This window comes from Mustela nivalis, assembly GCF_964662115.1.
Source record: "Mustela nivalis genome assembly, chromosome: 12".
Taxonomy (NCBI): Eukaryota; Metazoa; Chordata; class Mammalia; order Carnivora; family Mustelidae; genus Mustela; species Mustela nivalis.
The window spans coordinates 36,094,293-36,116,089 of record NC_139031.1 but is presented as its reverse complement, the minus strand read 5'-3'; the positions used below and the strand labels follow the sequence as shown (position 1 = coordinate 36,116,089).

Genomic DNA, 21,797 nt, shown 5'->3' with positions numbered 1-21,797 from the left:
GGGGTTTTGTCACAGTTTACATGGTCAATAGCACGAGGGACAGAAAAGCAAAAGCACCCAGGAGAATTGGAATACTCCATCCCCAACCCACCAACCCTGGAGGGGGGAAAAAAAAAATCAGGGAAAAAAAAAAGAAAAATCACAGTTCCAGTGAGGTAACAACCCTTTGCAAGGAGGAAGAAAAGTCAGAAAAATGAAGAGGAAACCCTCAGGATTCTCAGTTCTACATTTTGTGATGGCAGCTCACTCACCACACCACCACTCTGATAAGCTATTTGGACTTTTGCGGTCCAAGATGCCAATTTGGATGACGTCAATTTCAAGTGCTGATCCCTCTTTTCAAAGGCAAATTCCCACCCATTCAGTTTCCTAACTTGAAGGACAGATTTAAGAGGCATGAAACACTAAGGGTTAACATCACCCATTCTGGAGCTGGATGGTCTGAGACTCCCCTAGCTGGGCCAATGAGGTACTCTGTGATCTTAGGAAGATTCCTTAACTTCTCATTCCCAAGTTTCTTCATCTATAAAATAGGAATAATCCTAGTATCTACCATTTAAGGTAACTGAAAGGATTAAACACAGTAATGCATTTAAAGAGCTTAACAGAAGAGACTCTTAACTACAGACAAGGGTTTGCTGGAGGGGAGGTGGATGGGGGGATGGGGATTAAGGAGGGCACGTGTGATGAGCCCTGGGTGTTATATGTAAGTGATGAATCTCTAAATTCTACTCCTGAAACCAGGGCTACACCGTATATTAACTTGAATTTAAAGAAAACAAAATAATAAAGAGCTTACAGTGAAACTTGTTAAGTACTCAATAATGCTTGTTAATATGTTGTCAATGTAAAAGGCACATTGGGTTCTTAGGACTTTTCTTCTTAAAAAGCGGGAATATATAACATTTCAATTTTTATGCTTTTGCATATTAAAAGGATATATTTTAAGCATATATTGAGTTAAATAAAATATTAACAGAATCAATTTCACCTTTTTTACTTTTATTACTTTTTTAACTTTTTAGTGTGCCTACTGGAAAATTTAAAATAATATGTGTGACTGACATTGGACAGGGCTACTCTAGAAGGCTGAACTCTGGACTACAGACCTATCACTTTTCGTCCTTTCCAGAGCTGATTAGATTTACTTGAATCTAAGAACACCTGTGCTACAGACAATTGAAAAGACAAACTCCACCCCGCCCACCACCCCTCCCCCCCCCCCCCCCCCCCCCCGCTATCCCCACCCCAACCCTCCAGCCCTGAAGAAATTAGAGATTCGCAAGGGTATTTCTCAGGTCTTTCTTCACCTGGAGGAGAAGACTATACCCATTTAAGCACCCCAGTTAACATTACATGTGCTACTGAGGTTTAAAATGAATGGTATCGTCCTTACATGACACCCAGAATCTTCCCTGTGCTTCTAAAGGCATCAGTATAGTCCATTTTATAAGCTGTTTTCTCTCTTCTGGATTATCACTGGAGCAACCACATCAATCTGTCACCCCTTTTGACCACATTAGCAAGCCACACTGCATTCTGTCCTAGGTGTGATGTTCTCACTAACTCACAAAGCAACCAAATATTCAAGTGTCCACTCCAAGAACTGCTGAATGTTTTTGCGTGTCATGAACAGAGTCAAGGCCCACTCTCTGCTAACACCACACCTTCACCAAGGCTGGTTGTGTAGGAACATGGATAAATGAAGATGCCAGGGACTGCATGAACTATTTCTTCCCTAACACAGTATAAAGATTCACACTGTGCCTCATTTTCATCCACCAATGGAGTACACATGACACAGTGATCTGTCTTTTGTGGGGAAATAAATGCACATTTATTGTCTACCATGTATGAAGCATGATTTTAGGGCGTTCACATTTTATTTCTTCATCCCCACAACAACCCTCTGAGATATCTTACACTTTCCAACAGATACAGAAGTTGAAATTCAGTTATGTGGCTACAAAACAGCTGTCTGCAAATCTGACGTGTGCATACTTTTGATGTCAAGGATCAGAGAACTCTAGCCAAAGGAGTGACAGCCTCTGTGTACCTCAACAGGAAGACCCCGTGCTCCCTCTTGTCCTTGGGCCTGCATAAGGACTTTGGGCCCTAAGCGTCAAGTCTCTTCAAAACAACATCTGAAAGCACTCCAAGCGCTAAAAACAGTTTCTCCAAAGGCTATTGCACTGTGAAACAGCTCAAGATGACCCTGCCTCAAAGAGACCGTGATTTGCATTAAACTTCCCTGCCTTTCTTTTTTAACATGCCCGACAGGCAGCACTAGATCAGAAAGCCATAATCACTATTCCAGTTTTGAAATTGCACTGGCCGCCTTCCCCAAGAAGACGGAATAAAATGCACAGACAGCAGACTCTGAGTACCAATAAATCACACCCCCGCACACCTCAGGATGTCAGAGAGGTACTGCTCTCTCAGTAGGCATTTGGAAGACAGTGGAACAGAATGCTGAAATCCCTACCAGCCTGCAAACTCAAGGCATCCTGAGGAATCATTTAATGACAAAGGATTTACCATTTCTATCTTTCGCATGTAGACATTATTATGGAAGATTTGGGCACTTGTGGAGATAATTACAGTAGAAGACAGAAAAGAAAGTAACCCAAATGTGGTAAAGGTATGTGGCTGCATTCTTAAGTAGGCAGACAGTTACACTGTTACTTCAAAGGACATAAGTGGGTCCAATATTATCCAGGAGTTGCTTAATAATCATTGATTATAAATAAACATTAAGTGGCTCTTACCATCTTTGCTGTCTCTCAGTGCCCCCTCCACTTCCCACTCCCCACAAACCACTGTTCTTACTAACACTGTAATGAATTCTCTCAGGGCAACTAACTTGCTAAAAGTATCACTTAAGCTGGTCTACAACCATCATTAATCTTCACAGAAATAACCCACTATTTAATATTGCTGGTTCAATTAAAGTCATTGTACATTTCAAAAAAGGGAGAAAAAAAGCATCATATTAATACTACCACTTTGCACTCTAGTGGGGACTGCCCTCCTGACTGATTCATGTGCACCAATAATTTTAAGAAGCATGTCTGTTGAACCTGTTTTAAACATCTCTACAGTAAAGCTGGTAGTTTGCAAAGATGTTTCTTTTAAATGAGAAACTCAGTAAGGAGTTTCTGTAAGGAAATTCTTTTTATTGTAATACATCACCTCACAGACTAGTGCAAAAAATATCCAGTGATTTTGATCCTAATTCTTAAGGAACAGAATGTCTGATACCCACCTAGTATGAAATTAGCTTTATGAAGCTTCCTTTAAAATAATAATAATAATAATAATAATAATAATGGTTTTCGGAAACATAAGGGAAAATCAAAGGAAAACCACAAAACTGTCTAAAATGGTTATTGCTGAAAATTTTTTTTAATTTATTTTTATTTATGAGAGAGAGAAAAAAATGAGCAGGGAAGGGACAAGGGGGAGACAAAGGGAGTAGGGAGAAGCAGGCTCCCCACTGAGCAGGGAGCCCTATCTGGGGCTCCATCCCAAGACCTCAAGATCATGACCTGAGCCCCAGGCAGCTGCTTAACCAAATGAGCCATTCAGGCGCCCTGGTTACTGCTGAATTTAAAAACTGTAAATTTAGTTTCTACCTCAGAAAAATATACTGAGCGTAGATATCGTTAAGACTATTTCATTTACGTGAAGTAGGTAGAAAAACATATTGAAATACTGGCAACTGACTGGAAAATATTTATACAAAAATATACCTCAACTGTTTCTTTCAAACGAATATTCATGCCATCTTTATCTTTCTATTTAAAAAAAATTGTAATTCATTTACTCCCACTAGAGTAATGTGCTCCTTACTTCAATAACACTGCTTTGTTGAGGTTAAATTAATAGTCATCACAAGGAGAAAAAAAAATGCAATATTATCAGGTCAAAGCTCAGGAATGAGCCATAGGGAGTTTTCTTTTGTGATACAGTGACAAGCTATATAGATGAAGGGAGATATGAGAAATAAAACTGCATTTCAGCAAGGCCCATTCCTCTTCAACTGAAAGCCTTATCATATGGAGATCATTTTAAGTCAAAACAACTTTCAAAGATTTTGAGTTCACACTTCGAAATTCTCTAATCTTTATCAGCACCAAAAACTTAGAAAAGGACACTGCAAATTACACCAGCTTAGTGTAGCTAACTTGAAACACAGAAACATGACAATTGTCTTTTTTTTTTTTTTTTTTTTTGGGTGAAAGTGTAGGTTGTTTTTTTTTTTTTAATATAATTTTTTATTTTTTATAAACATATATTTTTATCCCCAGGGGTACAGGTCTGTGAATCACCAGGTTTACACACTTCACAGCACTCACCAAAACACACACCCTCCCCAATGTCCATAATACCACCCCCTTCTCCCAAACCCCCTCCCCCCAGCAACCCTCAGTTTGTTTTGTGAGATTAAGAGTCACTTATGGTTTGTCTCCCTCCCAATCCCACTTCTTTCATTTATTCTTCTCGTACCCACTTAAGCCCCCATGTTGCATCACCACTTCCTCATATCAGGGAGATCATATGATAGTTGTCTATTAAAATAAAACATGTATTTAGGGATTTAAAAATGTATGTGATCTGTGAAACCAATAATACATTATATGTTAATCAACTGAATTAAAATTAAAAAGTATATGATAGAAAATGATAAAATCAGCAACAAGAAAGTTCTGAAACAATAATGACCAACTCTTACCACTGTATTTCAATGATTTAACAGGAACTGTATTATGAACTCTTCACAGCTTAACAGGAACTGTATTATGAACTCTTCACAGCAAAAGAATAATTTGCAATACTGGAAAAAAAAAATCCCTCTACTTACTATCAATCAGGTTCCAATCCTATACAGTGAAAATTAGACTTATTTTATACAAATAAGGACAAGTTGGAGTCAAAGAAGGCAAACAATAATGGGAGACAATAATGCTGAATTATCTAGAAATGGACAAAGACTTGCAGTTACTAAAGATATAGGAAAGGCTTAAAAAGAAAGCAATGGGGGAAGGTAAGGGATTTCAACTGCTTTAGGAAATAGTAACTTTAGATTCACTTTCTTTTTTTTTTTTTAAGATTTTATTTATTTATTTGTCAGAGAGCGACAAAGAGTGAGAGTGAGCACAGCAGGGAGAGCAGCAGGCAGAGGGAGAAGCAGGCTCCCCACTGGGCTGGAGTTCCGATGTGAGACTCAATCCCAGGATCCTGGGATCATGACCTGAGCTGAAGGCAGCCACTTAACCAACTGAGCCATCCAGGCGTCCCCACATTCACTTTTAAATCAAAGGAGAGGACGCCTGGGTGGCTCAGTTGGTTAAGTGGCTGCCTTCAGCTCAGGTCATGATCCCAGGGTCCTGGGATCGAGCCCCACATCTCAGGGGGGAGCCTGCTTCTCCTTCTCCTTCTGCCTCCTGCTCTGCCTACTTATGCTCTCTATCCCTCTGCCAAATAAATAAATAAATATTTTTTTAAAAAAATCAAAGGAGAAACAGTGAATAGGAGACAAAAGGGAGTCAACCCCAAAATTAATTAATTAATTTATTTATTTTGGAGAGGGAAGTGGGGAAGAACATGGGGAGAGGGAGAGACAGAATCTTAGGCAGGCTCCACATCCAGTGTGGAGCCCAGCTGGGGGCTGTATCTCCCAACCCTGAGATAATGACTTAAGCCAAAATCAAGAGTTAGATGCTTCAACAACTGAACAACCAGGTGCCCCAAACCCCAAAATTTTGATCTCTTAAGAAACAGAATATTTAATTAAGTGACCCAAGCCACTTCTTAAATTATTTGGCTCCATGAATCCCATGAACAGAGAATTCCGCAAATATTTCAAAGAAGTCTTTTTTTCTCCTAATTGCTACAGTGATAACCCCATCAACAAATGGCTTCATTCTTTCTAAAACATGCATAATAACTTGAAATACTTTTATCAAGTTCTCTGAAGTAGAAAGGGACAAAATAAATGCAAGAAATTTTAAGAAACAAACCTTGCAACAAAAATATTTCACCAAATACCCTTAGGAAGACTGAATAAGCAAGTTTAATGAATTCATGAATTTAGGTGTATCCAGAAGTAAAAAAGCATGGGTATGATTAGGTCTCTCTGAGCAAATTCTACAATTAAGTAAAATTATCTCTGTGTATGTATAATGCTAGGCAGGGCAGTGGGGGGTGTACTTTATCCCTTCATGTATCATGTACTAATTTTGTTCTCTCAACTGATTATGTGACTCTAGAAATTGGGATCAGGTCTCACTTGCCTCTTTGTCACAACATAAAGCATTCCCTTATATACAGCTGGTGCTCAATAAATGTTTATTCAGACACAAAGAATTCTAATGCTTTTGAATTCCACTTAGTAGCCAAGACAATATTAAATGCCAATGAGGTACTCCAGCGTGGGTGAGATTTGGTGTTGGCCAAAAGCAAAGACCAAGATGTAGCTGATCAGTAAAGTTTCCAGTGAGAAGATCGAGAAAGACATAAGTCACGATGGCACAGAGATGAGCAACTAGACATTCCAGCAATGGATCATAGACCACAGCATTGGAGAACACAAAAAAGTCAACTGGTGTCACCACAGATAAGTACATAGTCTGTATAAGAGAGGCAGAGTAGCAGGATCTCAGGGGCTGGATTCAGTCCTGAGGTGTGTGGGGGAGTGTCTGACTACAGAAAGCAGAGCACCCATACAGAATCAATGAAATACTTATCAGACGGAGCACACCAGGCAGGGCACGGGACTGGAACCCAGCACCTGGTGACCATAACTGGAGCAAATTCTTGTCCAAAGGAAAAGAGAAGAAGTGGAGTGAATGGAACCGGAGTAACCAATCACAGAAGAACAAGTAGTAGAAGCTATCTGGTATTATTAAATCATCAAACCATCCAATTAAGGATTCTTAGACTTCCTTAGGCTGGGAAAAGAATTGGTTCTACAAACCAGGGGAAGGTCTAAACATACTGGAAGGTGTAAAAAGCTCTAGGTAAAGGGATGAGGATTCAGGTTGTTCTGTGAGCCCTCTATAAACTACAGATGTTTTGAACATTTTTTACTGTGAAAAGCCTAGTCACGCATACCTTTGCGATTCTCAGTTTGTAGTATTGTTTGTAGTCATCACACAGGTGAAAGCACGGACAGAGCTTTTTCAGAAGTTCTGGGCCTATTAATTCAGAAATGCCTCAGCGGAGTTCAAGGGATTGCACTGTGTCCGTCAGCACTGAAAGTCTGTTATGTCACGGGGCTTTACATACTCCATACAAATAGTATGCTCTCTCGGGAAATATTTTCTCTTCTTCTGCCCTGTGTCTCAAATGTTTCCATACTGCACAATTATTAGAAATGAATGGGAGTGAATGCCAAAATTAAAAGGCAGAAGTACTAAAAAATAGAAAGATAACCTACATCCATCCCTCTGCTCAAATTCTCTGAAAAATTCAACTGCTAAAGGAAATTGTGTTTTTATTCTAAAAATTACATATATACTACAATTAAATTATATATATATTTATATGTAATTTCCTAGTGGTGAATAATTTAACATGTACATATGTATGCATATCCCACAATTTGAAATAAGATAAATACTAGGTCCAAATGAACACAGACTGAACTTTAAATAGACGAAGAAACACATCACAACATCTTTAAAAAAAAAAAGTGCATATTTAAATTTCTAAAACTTGCTATCACCATTTACAGCCTAGAAGGGCAAATAAATAACAGCCCACAGAAAGAGCAGACAGCAGCCCTGACAACCCGATCTATAGCAGGACCCACCACACACATGCCTCTCTTTAACAGTAGCCCCTTATTCTTTTTTTTTTTTTTTTTAAAGATTTTATTTATTTATTTGACAGAGAGAAATCACAAGTAGACGGAGAGGCAGGCAGAGAGAGAGAGAGAGAGAGGGAAGCCGGCTCCCTGCTGAGCAGAGAGCCCGATGCGGGACTCGATCCCAGGACCCTGAGATCACGACCCGAGCCGAAGGCAGCGGCTTAACCCACTGAGCCACCCAGGCGCCCCGCCCCTTATTCTCTTTAACGGGAAAAAATAGTTTATTGTATTCCTTAACACAATTGATAACTATGTACTGACTTGTTTGTTGACTCATTCAATGCCTGTCTGCAATACTTCACTCTAAGTTCCATGAGGTCAAGAAAGGGGATAGTTCTGTTCACCACTAAGCAACTATCACAGCACATGGGGGGCATTCATTAAAACTGATAAATTGATTGACTGAATTCATGAACAAACACGACTTTCTTTTAGGTTCATAGACCCTACATCAATCAGAAAAACTTGCCTTTCAAATCAACCAAGTATGAAGTTGGCCCAGAAAACCCATAGTATGTGGGTCAAAGGAAAGTCACAGATACAATTAAACAGACAACCAGCTAGATGGACACAGCAGAAGACAAAACGACCCCTTCACTCAGACTTAGAAATAGAGTTGGCGGTATTGGAGCCGATTAAGACATTACTACTGGTATGATTATAGGTAAGATAAAAAATTAAGAATCAATGAAAAAATAATGAACAGGTTTTATTTTCATAGAATTATTGCACATATTAAACGCTGATAAATATTTGCAAAACAAAGACTCACAAATAGTATTTTATCCTTTTAATTCTAGGCTATTATAATTTTACAGCCATATCTTTATTTTTAGACTCCACGAAATAGTTTAACAAAAATAAATTCTGGCAATGAAAATGAGCTGTGTTTCAAGCCTACATATGCCAAATATCATACCTCCTTCCAACTGTTAATAAGGAACATTATGCATGAAGCATTTCAAATGTTTTGGTATAGCTACAATTCAGGTATTATTGACTATGTAAAGCAATTATTAAAATTAGATATCTCCTAGGAAAAAAATTACACATAATTCGACCCAAAGATAAGTTAGTTGCCTAACCAGAGAGTGTTCTTTGCTCTATCTATCTACAGCATGCTCTTTTAAGATCTTGGGCACTCCCGTGAGATTCATTATAGGATTGACATGCATTTGGATCCTGGGTGAACACAGTATACCAGGCTATCCTTTCCCTTCGGGTTCTTTGTTTGTTTGTTTAAGATTTAGTTCTCTTAGGGAGAGAGAGAGAGCATGAGCTGGGGGAGGACCAGAGGGGGAAGGAGAGGGACAAGAAGACTCACTGCTGAGCCTAGAGCCCAGATGGGGGCTGGATCTCAGGACCCTGAGATCATGACCTGCACTAAAAGCAAGAGTCAGACGCTCAATTAACTGAGCCACCCAAACACCCCTATTCATTCCTTTTGAGAAGAAGAGACACAGCAGCTCTTCAAAGTCAATTTGTCAGCCAACATAGCCAAGTGGGCATGGATGCTCCAATATTTTATATAAGCCTGAACACCTCCATCATCCCCCACCAAGCCTGCCTGAAGAACTGCTTCTTTCTTAGGATCCAGCCCAAGAGCCCCACCTTTGTCCCCATCCACTGGGAAAGCCTTACCACAGAAAAGAGATAGCTCTTCCTCTAGACTCCCACTCTCCATCCAGGATTGCATATATAACAGTGCAATGGAATTACCTGTGCACATCTATCTCTCCCCATTACAATCAGAGCTCAGTGAATTCAAGAACCCCACATATTCACTCCCATATCCCCCAGGCCTGGCATATAGTAGATACACAAGTGTTTACCAAAGGGAAACATGAGGTCAGAAATTGGGATTAGTGAAATATCCTGATTTCTTCCTGCCTCCCTCCTTCTCTCTTCTCTCTTTGTGTCTGTCTCTCTCTTCCATATGTGATCAGGGCTAAGGGAAGCACTTAAAATAAATTCCACCCTTAAAGAATGGTTTATATTCCAAACTCTGATGTTTGAATTCAGACTTAAATAACCAAGCGAACAAAGCAATACTCCCAAGTTTCTATGGAACAGCCATTCATCTATTCTAAGAGTCTCCTAGGAACTGAGTCTGGGTGTGTTACAAAAGGGCAGGGTGGGGTGACCCACACAGTGAGAAGATTTCCACTTTTGGCACCACTTCTAAAGATGAGAATTATAGTCAACAACCCCCACCCCCACCCCGGAAAAAATGTCATCTACTCAAAACAATTTTGTCACACGCAAACAGTCCTTCAGTGTAAACTCAACTCCCTCTCCCAGTATAAGGTTTGTGATACATTTCACAAGCTAGTTAAGGAGCTCATCTGTAATATCACCCTCAAAATGTCTTTTGAATCAAGATGATGGTGACCCTGCCTCCGCCACAGCTCTGGTCCCCAGAGGGGTGAAATATCTGCTATAAAGAAGAGAGGCTTGATTTTTACACGCGGTTGCTTAGCATCAAGTACTTTTATGTCAAAAGACAAATGGCACCAATAAAATAGCTTATTACAAAGGCTACCAATCAGCCCCAGAAAAGTCAGGACCTAGTGCCAACTTCCCAAAGCAATTCTCTTGGTTGAATTTGATATTTATTGTTGTTATGATTTTCCACACAATGAAATCCCTCAGAACCCCTCTTCCTAGGTATTTTTTTAACCCTAATATCTCACTATCCAACCATAACTTCTTTGCCTTTCCCACACTGGCAATTACAATTATTTTTTCCTTTTGCCCTCAAATAGATCTGTAGTTCAGTCCAGAACCTTCCACATTTTAAACCTGCAGAATGATTTTTCTTAAAATCTTTTTTGTCCAGCTCTCCTGATCCTTTACCCTTCCTTTAAATGCTGATGTCCTGAGGCCTTTCCTGAGATACACACACACACACACACACACACACACAGTGGATCTGTCTCTTCTACTCCCAAACTCCTTCATCTGTGGTTTATGTATCTATCTCCCACTGCCAGGCTGAGGTTTTTGAGGACAGGAAATATCCTTGACCGCAACACCTAATTGATAGCAGGTCTCAGTAAATGTGAGACTAGTGACCAAGCAAACGAGAAACCGTTCCATGAGTGAGGAAGAAAAAGAAAACTAGAAACACTGTGATTTCTGAAAGCAAGCATAGCAGAGTGGTTAAGAGAAAAGACTCCAGAGCAAATTAACTGCCAGGGTTCAAATCCCAGCCATGCAGTTTTGTAGTTGTGTGGCGTTTGGAAAGGGACCGGACCTTATGAAATGTTCTAAGGAATAACTGAGTTAATGTATGTCAAATGCTTAGAAAGGTGCCTTTAAACATTCCAAACACTTTGAGTACTGGAAATTAACATTTACACAGTGAACCGGCCTCTAAGAATTCTGGTTACTCTAATAAAAACTTGTACATTAATAAAATAAATCTTTTCTTTTTTTTTTTTCTTCGAGTTTTCTTACTGAAAGGAAGCAAACTCATAGATATCTTGGCCTCTGCCTCTGGTAATGCTGAGCTGTACACATGTCCGCGTTTACCTCTTACAACAAAGAACTCATTTCAAGTATCTACAAAATCAACTCCACTTATATAGAACACTTCCATTTATAATACTTATACATTATATCCACTTTTCCCCACGGTGTTTTAGGAAAATAGCACATGATTAATTTTTTTTAATTGTCAGATCAAAATCCCCAAACTTGGAGAACAAATGGGAAAAGCAAAGGGGAATTTTTCTCACAAGACTGTAGGTGCAGGGATCCCGAGAGAGGAATGGGAACTTGAGGCTAGAGAAGTCAAAGCCACAAATTTATAGCATTACATTCCTCCCTTTCTAGTCCCAGCACCAGGCTCCTGGGAGCCGTGTGGGAAAGTCCAAAGGATGACTCCTTGGCCTCTGCCGAAGACCTGCTTACCCAGGAGTAACAGACTGGCAGAACATTCAGTCATCACCCTTAAAACCAAAGGCTGCTCCTACTACAGGGTAGACTGGTAAAAAATGACCTATATAGGATTTTTAAAATGATAAACCCATGACTGCTTTGACCCTAAGAAGAGTCCTGAACATCTTTCTCTTTTCCTGAGACCAAGAACCCAATCCTACCTATCCCTGTGGACCCAGGGCCAACTCTCCAAGGACCAGCGGGCCATCCCGAAGTTTCTGCTCAAACTCCTATACTCCATGCTCTACTCTCCCCCACTCCCTGCTGAGGCCAGTGTTGTAGGGCCGCCTCTGCAGGAAAATTCAGTCTGAATTTTTTCCTAGAATTTCGGTCTTTAGAGAACGGGGGTTAGGTAGGTTAATGCTCTCTCCATCTTCTAATGATACTTTCACAACAGATGTGTTATTGCTACTGTGTGCTCTGGAATATGAATCATAGCATGCAGCAATTATTACTGAATTACTTTTAAGTACACTACTGAAACAGAATGCCTCATTAACCAAACTGTGCTCTCTCCATTCATGGACTAATCATTAGAGTAGGGCACTCTAAGAAGAAGTGGGGGAAAAAATCCCAACTCAGAACCTTTACAGCTTTTTTTGCACGTAATTGTGGGCCGTGGCTTGTGAGATCCGGCTCACTGATTGCAAGGGGCACCCAAACTCAAAAATTAACCTTGACTATCTACCAAACTCTGAGAATCAGTCATCAGAAGAAATCTGCTTTCTCCCCCTATATTGGATAGCGTAATTTAGAAAGAACAAGTATAAAGTGCCACTTCTTAGGAGAAAAATATCCAAATGACTTCCTGTGTTTCTGCTAAGGAATTTTTACTAAGGAATGTAGAAAGAATATAAAAAACTAGAAGGCAGAAGTTTCAAAATGCTTATTATGTGGTGGGGAGAACACAATTAAAAACAAAATAAGGTAGTATATAATTAACACAACACTAAACAGTGTGATAATAAGCAGTAAATGGGATCATTTTAAACAAGGGCGAGATCAGTAATGTTGGAGGTGATAGGTTCAAGACTAACCAGTAGGAATCAAGAAAGGGAGTAAAGCTGCATTTAAATTATCCCTTAGAGATGAGTTTAATAATCTTCTGGGATCATTAAAAAAATGGGAAAATACTGGCCATTATCAGAAACGTGTCGGAGATCATATGGGAGACATTATTCTAATTTTATATCCAAGAAGAAAAACTACTTGTCCCTATCACCTTGGATGGTGATCTGAAACTTGTTTACGTTGACTCAAAGGTGACAGAATCCTTATTTACCAGCTTTGATTTATTTTCAACCTTTCTCTAAATAAGTTATTGAAAATTACAATAAAGAACATAGCATTAAGTTTAGAAAAGCAAATTGAAAGATTAATGTGAAAATCTAGAACTCTAATGTAAAACAGATTTTAAAAAATAGACACCAACCATGAGGTTATATGGGACCTCTTTGTATTATTTTTTTAAACTTCTTACTAGTGTATAATTATCTAAAAATTTTTTAAAAATCACTGTGGGAGGAAAATTGAAATGCAAACATTATAACTCCAGGAGTTAACTTGAATAACCATGGCAAGGTTTAAAATTTGGTAGTAAGCTTCCTTGAAGCAAAGTCACAAAGCCACCAAATTCTTAGATAAGTTTCTTTTTTTTTTTTAAGATTTTATTTATTTATTTGACAGAGATTACAAGTAGGTAGAGAGGTAGGCAGAGAGAGAGAGAAGAGGAAGCAGGCTCCCCGCTGAGCAGAAAGCCCAATGGGAGGCTCAATCCCAGGACCCTGGGATCATGACCTGAGCCAAAGGCAGAGGCTTTAACCCACTGAACCACCCAGGTGACCTTCTTAGATAAATTTCTTATAAGCTTTATAGTTATGTGCAGGATGGGGAAAACCCATAATGAACAATGTACTCCACAGCAGATTCTGTTTGGCAGTTCCCAAACACAGTGGTCTGAATGTTTGTGTCCCTACAGAATTCGAATATTGAATCCTAATCCCCAAGATGATGGTATTAGGAGGTTATTAGGTGGAGAACAGAGCCCTAATGAATGAGATTAGCGGCCTTATAAGAGAGCCCAGAGAAAAGCCCTGCTGCTTCTACCAGAGGAGGAAACATCAAGAAGATAATTGTCGGGCGCCTGGGTGGCTCAGTGGGTTAAGCCGCTGCCTTCGGCTCAGGTCATGATCTCAGGGTCCTGGGATTGAGGCCCGCATCGGGCTCTCTGCTCAGCGGGGAGCCTGCTTCCCTCTCTCTCTCTCTGCCTGCCTCTCTGTCTACTTGTGATCTCTCTCTGTCAAAAAAAAAAAAAAAAAAAAAAAAATCTTAAAAAAAAAAAAAAAAAAGAAGATAATTGTCATGAACCAGAAATTGGGCAACACCAGACACCGGTTCTGTTAACACCTTGGTCTTGGAATTTCCATCCTCCAGAACTGTGAGCAATAAATGGCTGTTGTTTATAAACCACCCAGTTTCTGGTATTATGTTATAGCAGTCTGGTCAACTAAGACATATGCAATCTTCAGCAAGAGAAGAGAGCCTAACATTCAGGCACAGCAGTGGGAGGGAAAGGGCCATGAAACCCAAAAGAACCTGGTACCTGGAGGTATCCATGGATACAAGTCCTTCAGGCACAGTGAATGCCCTTTTCTTTTAGGCAGTTTTCTGATCAAAGCTGTTTGCCAGAAAGGCTGAGGGTACACTCTAATCTGCACCAGGGACTGATGATCCCAAATGCTGAGGAGGACAACTCGAAACACAACAGATCAGACCAGCAGAGAGCAGAGCAGGACCTCGAGTGTCAAGTTGAGATATTTAACCAGATCTTTCTAAGCCAAGCACAGGCACAGAGGGGGCTGCCGAGGGGGCTCTGGGCCAAACAAGACATTTTCTTGGACATCCGCAAAGATTTTCCTCTAACGTGAAGATGTGTAATTTGATAGAGCTTCTGAATAACGCACAATGGAGGATGGCAGAAATGCTCGGAATCTCTTAAGTTTTCAAAATGGGAACAACCAGTTTTTTAGTCTAACCAGTGATAACCTTAAAAGTATTTCCAAGGAATATCTAATTCCCCGGAGCATGGCTTCCTGATAAGGCCTTTGACGTCACTAATCCCAAAGAACTGAACCAACCGGTGAGTTACACCCAAGCATTATTCAACTTGTGCCAACTGAATGCAGAGAATGACTGCCTAAGGCAGTTGGATTTGAAAGGAAGGTATGTTAAACTCAATCTTGACCTCTCTTTTCACCTTGAGTTTATAAGAATGAGAAAGGATGTATGCAAAATGAGCATTACTTAAGTCTGAAGGAAAAAGAGGAGTAACATATTAGTCTGGCAATGTTTTATTTTATTAATTACTTGGCAGCATTTCGCTAAATCCATAAAGAAATCTTAAGTGTCATGTTTTGGCCATAAATCATTTCCATAAGAGTCTAATAACTACACTCAATTTTTGAACAGTTGATTTAATTAAAATTAAATTCAACAGATATTTACTGACCATTTATTATGTATGAGGCATTTAAACTAAGACTTGATAAGCCCATTTATACAAGGCTCTATCTTCAAATACCTCACACTCAAATGAGGGAAAGGAAAGAAAAAGCATATAATATGTATAAATAGCCACTGTTTTTCTTTTTTCTTCTTTTTTTTCCCCCAAAGATTTTATTTCTTTATTTGAGAGAAAGAGAGAAAGCATGAGAGGGGAGAAGGTCAGAGGGAGAAGCAGGCTCCCCACGGAGTTGGGAGCCTAATGTGGGACTCGATCCTAGGACTTCAGGATCATGTCCTGAGCGGAAAGTAGTCACTTAACCAAATAAGCCACCCAGGCGCCCTAAATAGCCACTGTTTTGAACTACTAAAGTCCTAATCCCCCATACCTTAGATATGACTATTTGGAGACAGCCTTCAAAGAGGTTATTACAGTTAAATGAGGCCATGTGGGTGGGCCCTTATCCAATCTGGCTGGTGTCCTTCTAAGAAGAGGAAGAGATGTCAGGGAGGTCTGTGAGGCCATCTGAGGAGAGAAGAGAAGCCACTGGGCAAACAGGCCTCAGGAAAAACCAAACCCGTTGACCTCTTGATCGTGGACCTGCAGCCTCTAGAACTGTGAAAATACAAAATTTCTGTAGTTTAAGTGACTCAGTCTCTGGTATTTTGTTATAGTAGTGCTAGCAGACTAATACAGCTGGTGTCTGGGGGATGTAATGATACATACCATAAAAGCAAAGTTGTATTTTATTTAATTCAAAAAATCAAGAAAAACTTCATGGAAGTAGCCTAGGATGGATGCGTGGAATTCTGAAAAATGAAGGTGCAGGAAGGGTGGGGAAAGAAATCCTCGAAGGAATGAGCCAATATCACAGAGTGGGCAAGGAGTAGAATATGTGGCAAGCAGCCAGCTGCCCAGTTTATCCTCATTTCTCGGAACCAAGGAAGTAAGACCTTATTAAAACGATATAGTGAAGGCTTTGAAGGGCATAAGGAATTTAGCCTGAATTTCACAGAGGCAGGACTGCAAATAAAAGAGAAATCAACAATCTCCCCACACATGTGGAACGCCTGGTTGGCTCAGTCGGTTAAGCATCGGCTTTCAGGTCAGGTCATGATCCCAGAGTCCTGGGATCCAGCCTCACATCACACTCCTCGCTCAGCAGAGAGCCTGCTTCTCCTCCATGTCCCACCCCCTGCTTGTGCGCAGGTGCGCTCTCCGTCTCTGTCAGGTAATAAACAAAATCTTAAAAAATATAACAAAACAAACACATATACATCTAAGTTCTAAGTATAATTTATTGCAAAGTTCTAAGATTATAATATAAACATTTCTGAGATTACATGCTTAGACATAAACTGATATTATTTCACTGCAAGCTAGTCTGAATTCTGAAGAGCTTGCAAAAATAAATGCCACTCTCTAAATAAAGAAACTATCCCAAATTCCATTCCATAATATGTTAGGTGTCACACCCAACACTGAAGTGAAATATAGCCTTCTAGGAAACTCTACAGAAAGGGACAGAAATAAAGAAATCCCTAGTTAGAATCCTCCTCTGCCTGTAAACTTGATACCACAAGACAGGGAGACCCCTACTCTCCCTCAGAATTGAAATTTCTACCTCAGCGCATAAATGAGAATATTTTACACCAGTAATTACACTAGTTATTTTTAGACCATTGAGGATACTATTAGGTCACTCTCTTGGGAACAAGGCATTTATTTTAATTTGCAGACCCCGATGAAACTTGGATAATTAAAAGGGCATTTAAAAGTTAAGTCAGTAAAAGAACACTGGCCAAACCCATAAGTTTCCACAGATATCAAAATAAACTAAAAACCCATTTCAGGAGCTGACCTTTAATTACATTCTTTCTATTTATTGCAGACAAATGTCAAAATGCCCACATGAATGCATTTCAATGCCAACAGAAATCCAACAATTGCTGAAGAAACCATAAAAATGGATGCTGCAATCCTGCCTCTTAGGGATGGAATCTAGTAGAATGTAGGGGATTTTAATTTGCAGTAAATAAAGCCAGACTCCTTATTTCTAAATATTGCTAAGAACCAGGGAGGTAAAGGAGACCAGTCACTTTCAGTGTTTGGCCCAGTTTTATTTACTGAAGGAGGAGAAAAGGAAAAAAAATATTCCAGTTCAAATCTCATTTTGAAAGGTGGATATGAGAAGAAAGTGCTTTGCCTTTCTTGAAGGATTTCTCTCCATAGGAAACGTTTCTTTCTTTAAGGCCACAGGTGAAATCCAAATGGCCTGGCTGGGAGGCCAATGTCGTCCTGTCCCATTACCACACACACCCCTGCCCCCAGCAAAACAAGCAGACTGGTACCCATGAGCATCTAGCAGGGGCTCCAAACAGCCCTCCTCCCACTACCATTTCCCCAAGCAAACAAAACAAAATAACACAAGAACAAGAGTAAGCAACAGGGGACCCTTTCTCAATTGTCCTACAGACAGGATGAAAGATCTCTGCTGATCAGATGTCCTCCTCCAGTTAGGATTACGGAGGAGGCTGCACTGAGGGGTAGAGCCCTGGCTAACTCAATTTCTCTGCAGCCCCAAATGAGACATAGAGAAGGAAAAAAAATATATCTGGTAAACTTAAAAATATAAAAAACAAGACTTCTTTCAAAGAAGATGCTATCGAAAGTCAAGCAATCCAACTTTCATATAAATGGTACCAGTTCTCATGATAAAAACTCCTGGGCCACTGGCTCTCTCAAGGTAAAACTAGGGAACTAAAAATACGAATGTATTGATTTTTAGGGATATTGTGCCTCAGCCGAAAAGCAAGCTCCTCAGGTTTTAAAAAAGTTTAGGGAGACTGGTTATTGAACACACGTTACAATATTTGTGAACAAGCAGGGTGCGCTTCTATATAGAGCACAATTTTTTTTCTGTTAAGCTGCAGTAAAAATCATCTTTAAGCATAGCATTGTATCCAAAAGCAAAGTCATTTGTGGATGCCCTCCCAGAGAAGCCAAAGGACTGCCAAACATGAATACCAGCCTCCAAGTCTCCTGATGCTGATTTGTTTATTTCATTAAAATGTGTAAAAAAAAGAAAAAAAAAAGGAAAAGAAAGAAAAGTAATATATTCACAGATAATTCCAATAAAGGTTAAAAAAGACTTTAAATATTAAAGAATCTTGTTTTAAAACATTGTTAACACTTGCAGAGCTCAATGAAGATTATTAGCATGAAAGTCTAAGGAAATGAGCATCTCAGACGGCTACGTGCAGTGTGGTCTGCCTCTCATACATCTGTCCACGCACATTCCTCTTTCTGTGCACTGAGTATCCCCCCCATCCATCTCAGAGCCTCAGTCTCCAAAGACATGACTCAATTATTATATGCAAGATACTAAGTTAAATAGGATAGGGAACATTTCTACATTATTACCCATGTATTGGGACCCTGATATTGGGCCTGTCTGGGGAAAAGCATGTGGCAAAACAGGATCTCCGGGCCACCTTGGTCAGCAGAGGAGGCAGGGAAAGGTCAAATCTCACAACCATTACACACAGTGTGTGTGTGTGTGTGTGTGTGTGCGCACGCGTGTGCTTGTGTGTGGCAGGGGACAACTGTCATCCAGAAATCTCTCAGCCAAGAAGATGGGGGCCGGGCTTTCCAAGGGTGACCACGTCCCTGCCTGTACTGACTTCCTGACTGCAGCCTTTCAGCTCAGCTACTCCCCACTGCCTTCTCTCAGACACTCCCACCACAGACCCAGCGTCCACCACTCTGGGAAATCAGGCAGGTGGTCAGCTGGAGGCCACGTGTACCTTCCTTCCCACAGGGTCAGTGTGACCTGCCTCCCCACGGTAAGACGTGCAGGTGCAGCTGCCGGCACCTTGGCCATTCGGGATGCACCCAAACCTCAGCAGAGAAATCTTGCCTGTGTCCCATCTATTCATCTCCTGTAAGCCCCCCTTGCCCTTCTGACACCCCCCTCAGGTCTTTATAGAGCAGAGTACAGAATATTGTTCAGGGGAGCCACATTGGAAAAGGGGGTGGTCATTTCTGAGACACACCTACAGCAGGGATGTCACTGAGGTACAGAAGAGTCAGCCCTTTCAGCTCATCATTTCTGAGGCACCTGGTCCTGCCACAGCTCAACAACTGCATTCAAGTAGAAAAGATGACACGAAGGAGGGGTTGTGAGAACATTGGGGAATGATGGAACCACCTCAGCCTAGGCAGTAATGGCTTCTGGTGTGAGCCCTGGTGGACACGAGGACACTGCCTTCTGTGTAGAGAGGCTAAGGGACTTCCTTAGCTCTGGTTACTTCGGTCTGCTCATCTTCAGGACATCTATGAGAGTTCTGGTCTCAGTGGTGTCTATATCAGGCTGAGAAAAACACCTTAATTTTATGAACTGGTTGAAAATCACCAGTTTACATTTAGATCATTTATCATATATTTAATTTCCACCTATGTGGGGCATTTATACTCATCATTTGTTATCACTTTATTTTAATTCCAGTCAGTAATTTTTATTTTATATATTTAGCCATCTTTCACAATTTTTCACTGAATACTTTCAGTGTTTATCAAGTCTTTACTCAAAAAACTTATCACAGCTGGATATTTGCTCTCAGAACTCACATGATAGTGTCCTGACCTGGACAGGCTCTGGTTCCCCATATGAAGAGTCAAGGGTGAGGTCTGTTCCAGACAGACTATGACCTGCCTGTCTCACCTAGGGTTAACTAGATATTTTAATTAAGTACAGTAATTTCCCCTCCCCTGCTGTTTCAGTTTCCCGCAGTCAACCAGTGTCAAGAGGGAGACGACTCTCTGTCTGATGAATGGTCAGAAGGTCAACAGTCGCCTAACTATATCATACATCACAGTGTCTACATCACTCACCTCATTTCACTCATCTCCTCAGGTAGCCATTTTCTCATCTCGTAAGGGTAAGTACAGTACAATAACATATTTAGAGAGAGAAAGATCACATTCACATACTTTTACTACAGTGTATTTTTATCACTGTTCCCTTGATTATCAGTTACTATTGTTAATCTCTTACTGTGCCTAGTTTATAAATTAACCTTTACCATAGGTACATATAGAAAAAACATAGCATAATAGAAGGTTCTGAACTACCCACTGTTTTAGTCACCCATTGGCAGTGTCTTGGAAATACCCCCATGGACAATGGAGAACTGCTGTATAGGTGTCTTCATTCATGAAAAATTCATGAAAAGTAGAGATGAAGAGTCAACGTAACATGTATAATATTTTCCCAAGGCCATTATATTTCTCCTCAGCTCCAATCTGGGTGAAAACTTTTTTCCACATTTGCCAAGAAGATTTATCTCAGAGTAAACTGTGAGTGAGCAATATGGAACACCACCATGGTGTTCCCACCCACAATCTCTTTTCTTGAATCTTTTTCTTTAGCTCCAACTACCAGTCCACCTTTCCTTTACCTATACACAATTCTCTGAACCTCACTGGCTTTTGTGTCCCATCATGGGGTACTTAACTTGGCCTTAAGGACCCAATCGGCTATCACTACAGAGAGCTGATTCTCAACTCAGCAAACCACAAATTTCCCACAGGGAAGATCCCTGGAAGGCAGTAGGGGATTACCAATACGGGGGGGAAAAAATTATATGATTGCATATTCAATAAAAACGAGCTTGCAAATAAACAACAGCAACAAATTAGGTCAGAGGCTACCGTGAAAGGAGCCATTATTAGTGAATTCCCGAGGCAAAAGTGGGGCGTTGGCCAGTTCTAGCAGTTTCAAAACCAAAGCGATTTGTCCCTGAGTTCTCAAATACAAAGCCCAGTATCTGAGACCAGAAAGGGAAGTCTTGAGTGACTCCGGTAAGCACTAGACTGAGGATGAGAGGGGAGCTATGTGAAGTCCAGGGCTTCTGACAGTGAGGCCGGCAGCCCAAAGGGGGCTAACGTCTGGCACCATTAATGACTTTAAAAAGGAGACGAAAAAAGGAAATTATGACTATTAAGGTAAGTAAGAAAGGGAAAAAAAATCTTTGAAAGTTGGTTTCTTTATATCTAACTCCATAAAAGTCTTCCCCAAATAGAAAATCGACAATAAGCTTAGCTTATTTTGGATACATCTGAAGGGGTAAGAAAACTGCATGTCAGGACTCAGCCAAAAGCAAAACATCCCCCCCTTTTTATCTACCCTCCCCACAACCAGTACCCTCACTGGACTCCCCTACAGCATTAAAAGTACTATTGCTGGGACGCCTGGGTGGCTCAGTTGGTTAAGCAGCTGCCTTCGGCTCAGGTCATGATCCCAGCGTCCTGGGATCGAGTCCCACATCAGGCTCCTTGCTCAGCGGGGAGCCTGCTTCTCCCTCTGCCTCTGCCTGCCATTCTGTCTGCCTGTGCTCGCTCTCTCCCCCTCTCTCTCTCTGATAAATAAATAAAATCTTGAAAAAAAAAAAAAGTACTATTGCTGGGGAGGTGAAGGAG

At 40.5% G+C, this 21,797-nt stretch overlaps 1 protein-coding gene across 4 annotated transcripts in view; it reads right to left on the bottom strand.

Moving 5' to 3' along the window:
* The window catches only part of DOCK4 (dedicator of cytokinesis 4), a 431,090-nt gene that overhangs the window by 322,124 nt on the left and 87,169 nt on the right, over positions 1 to 21,797 (bottom strand). The window lies entirely within an intron of this gene.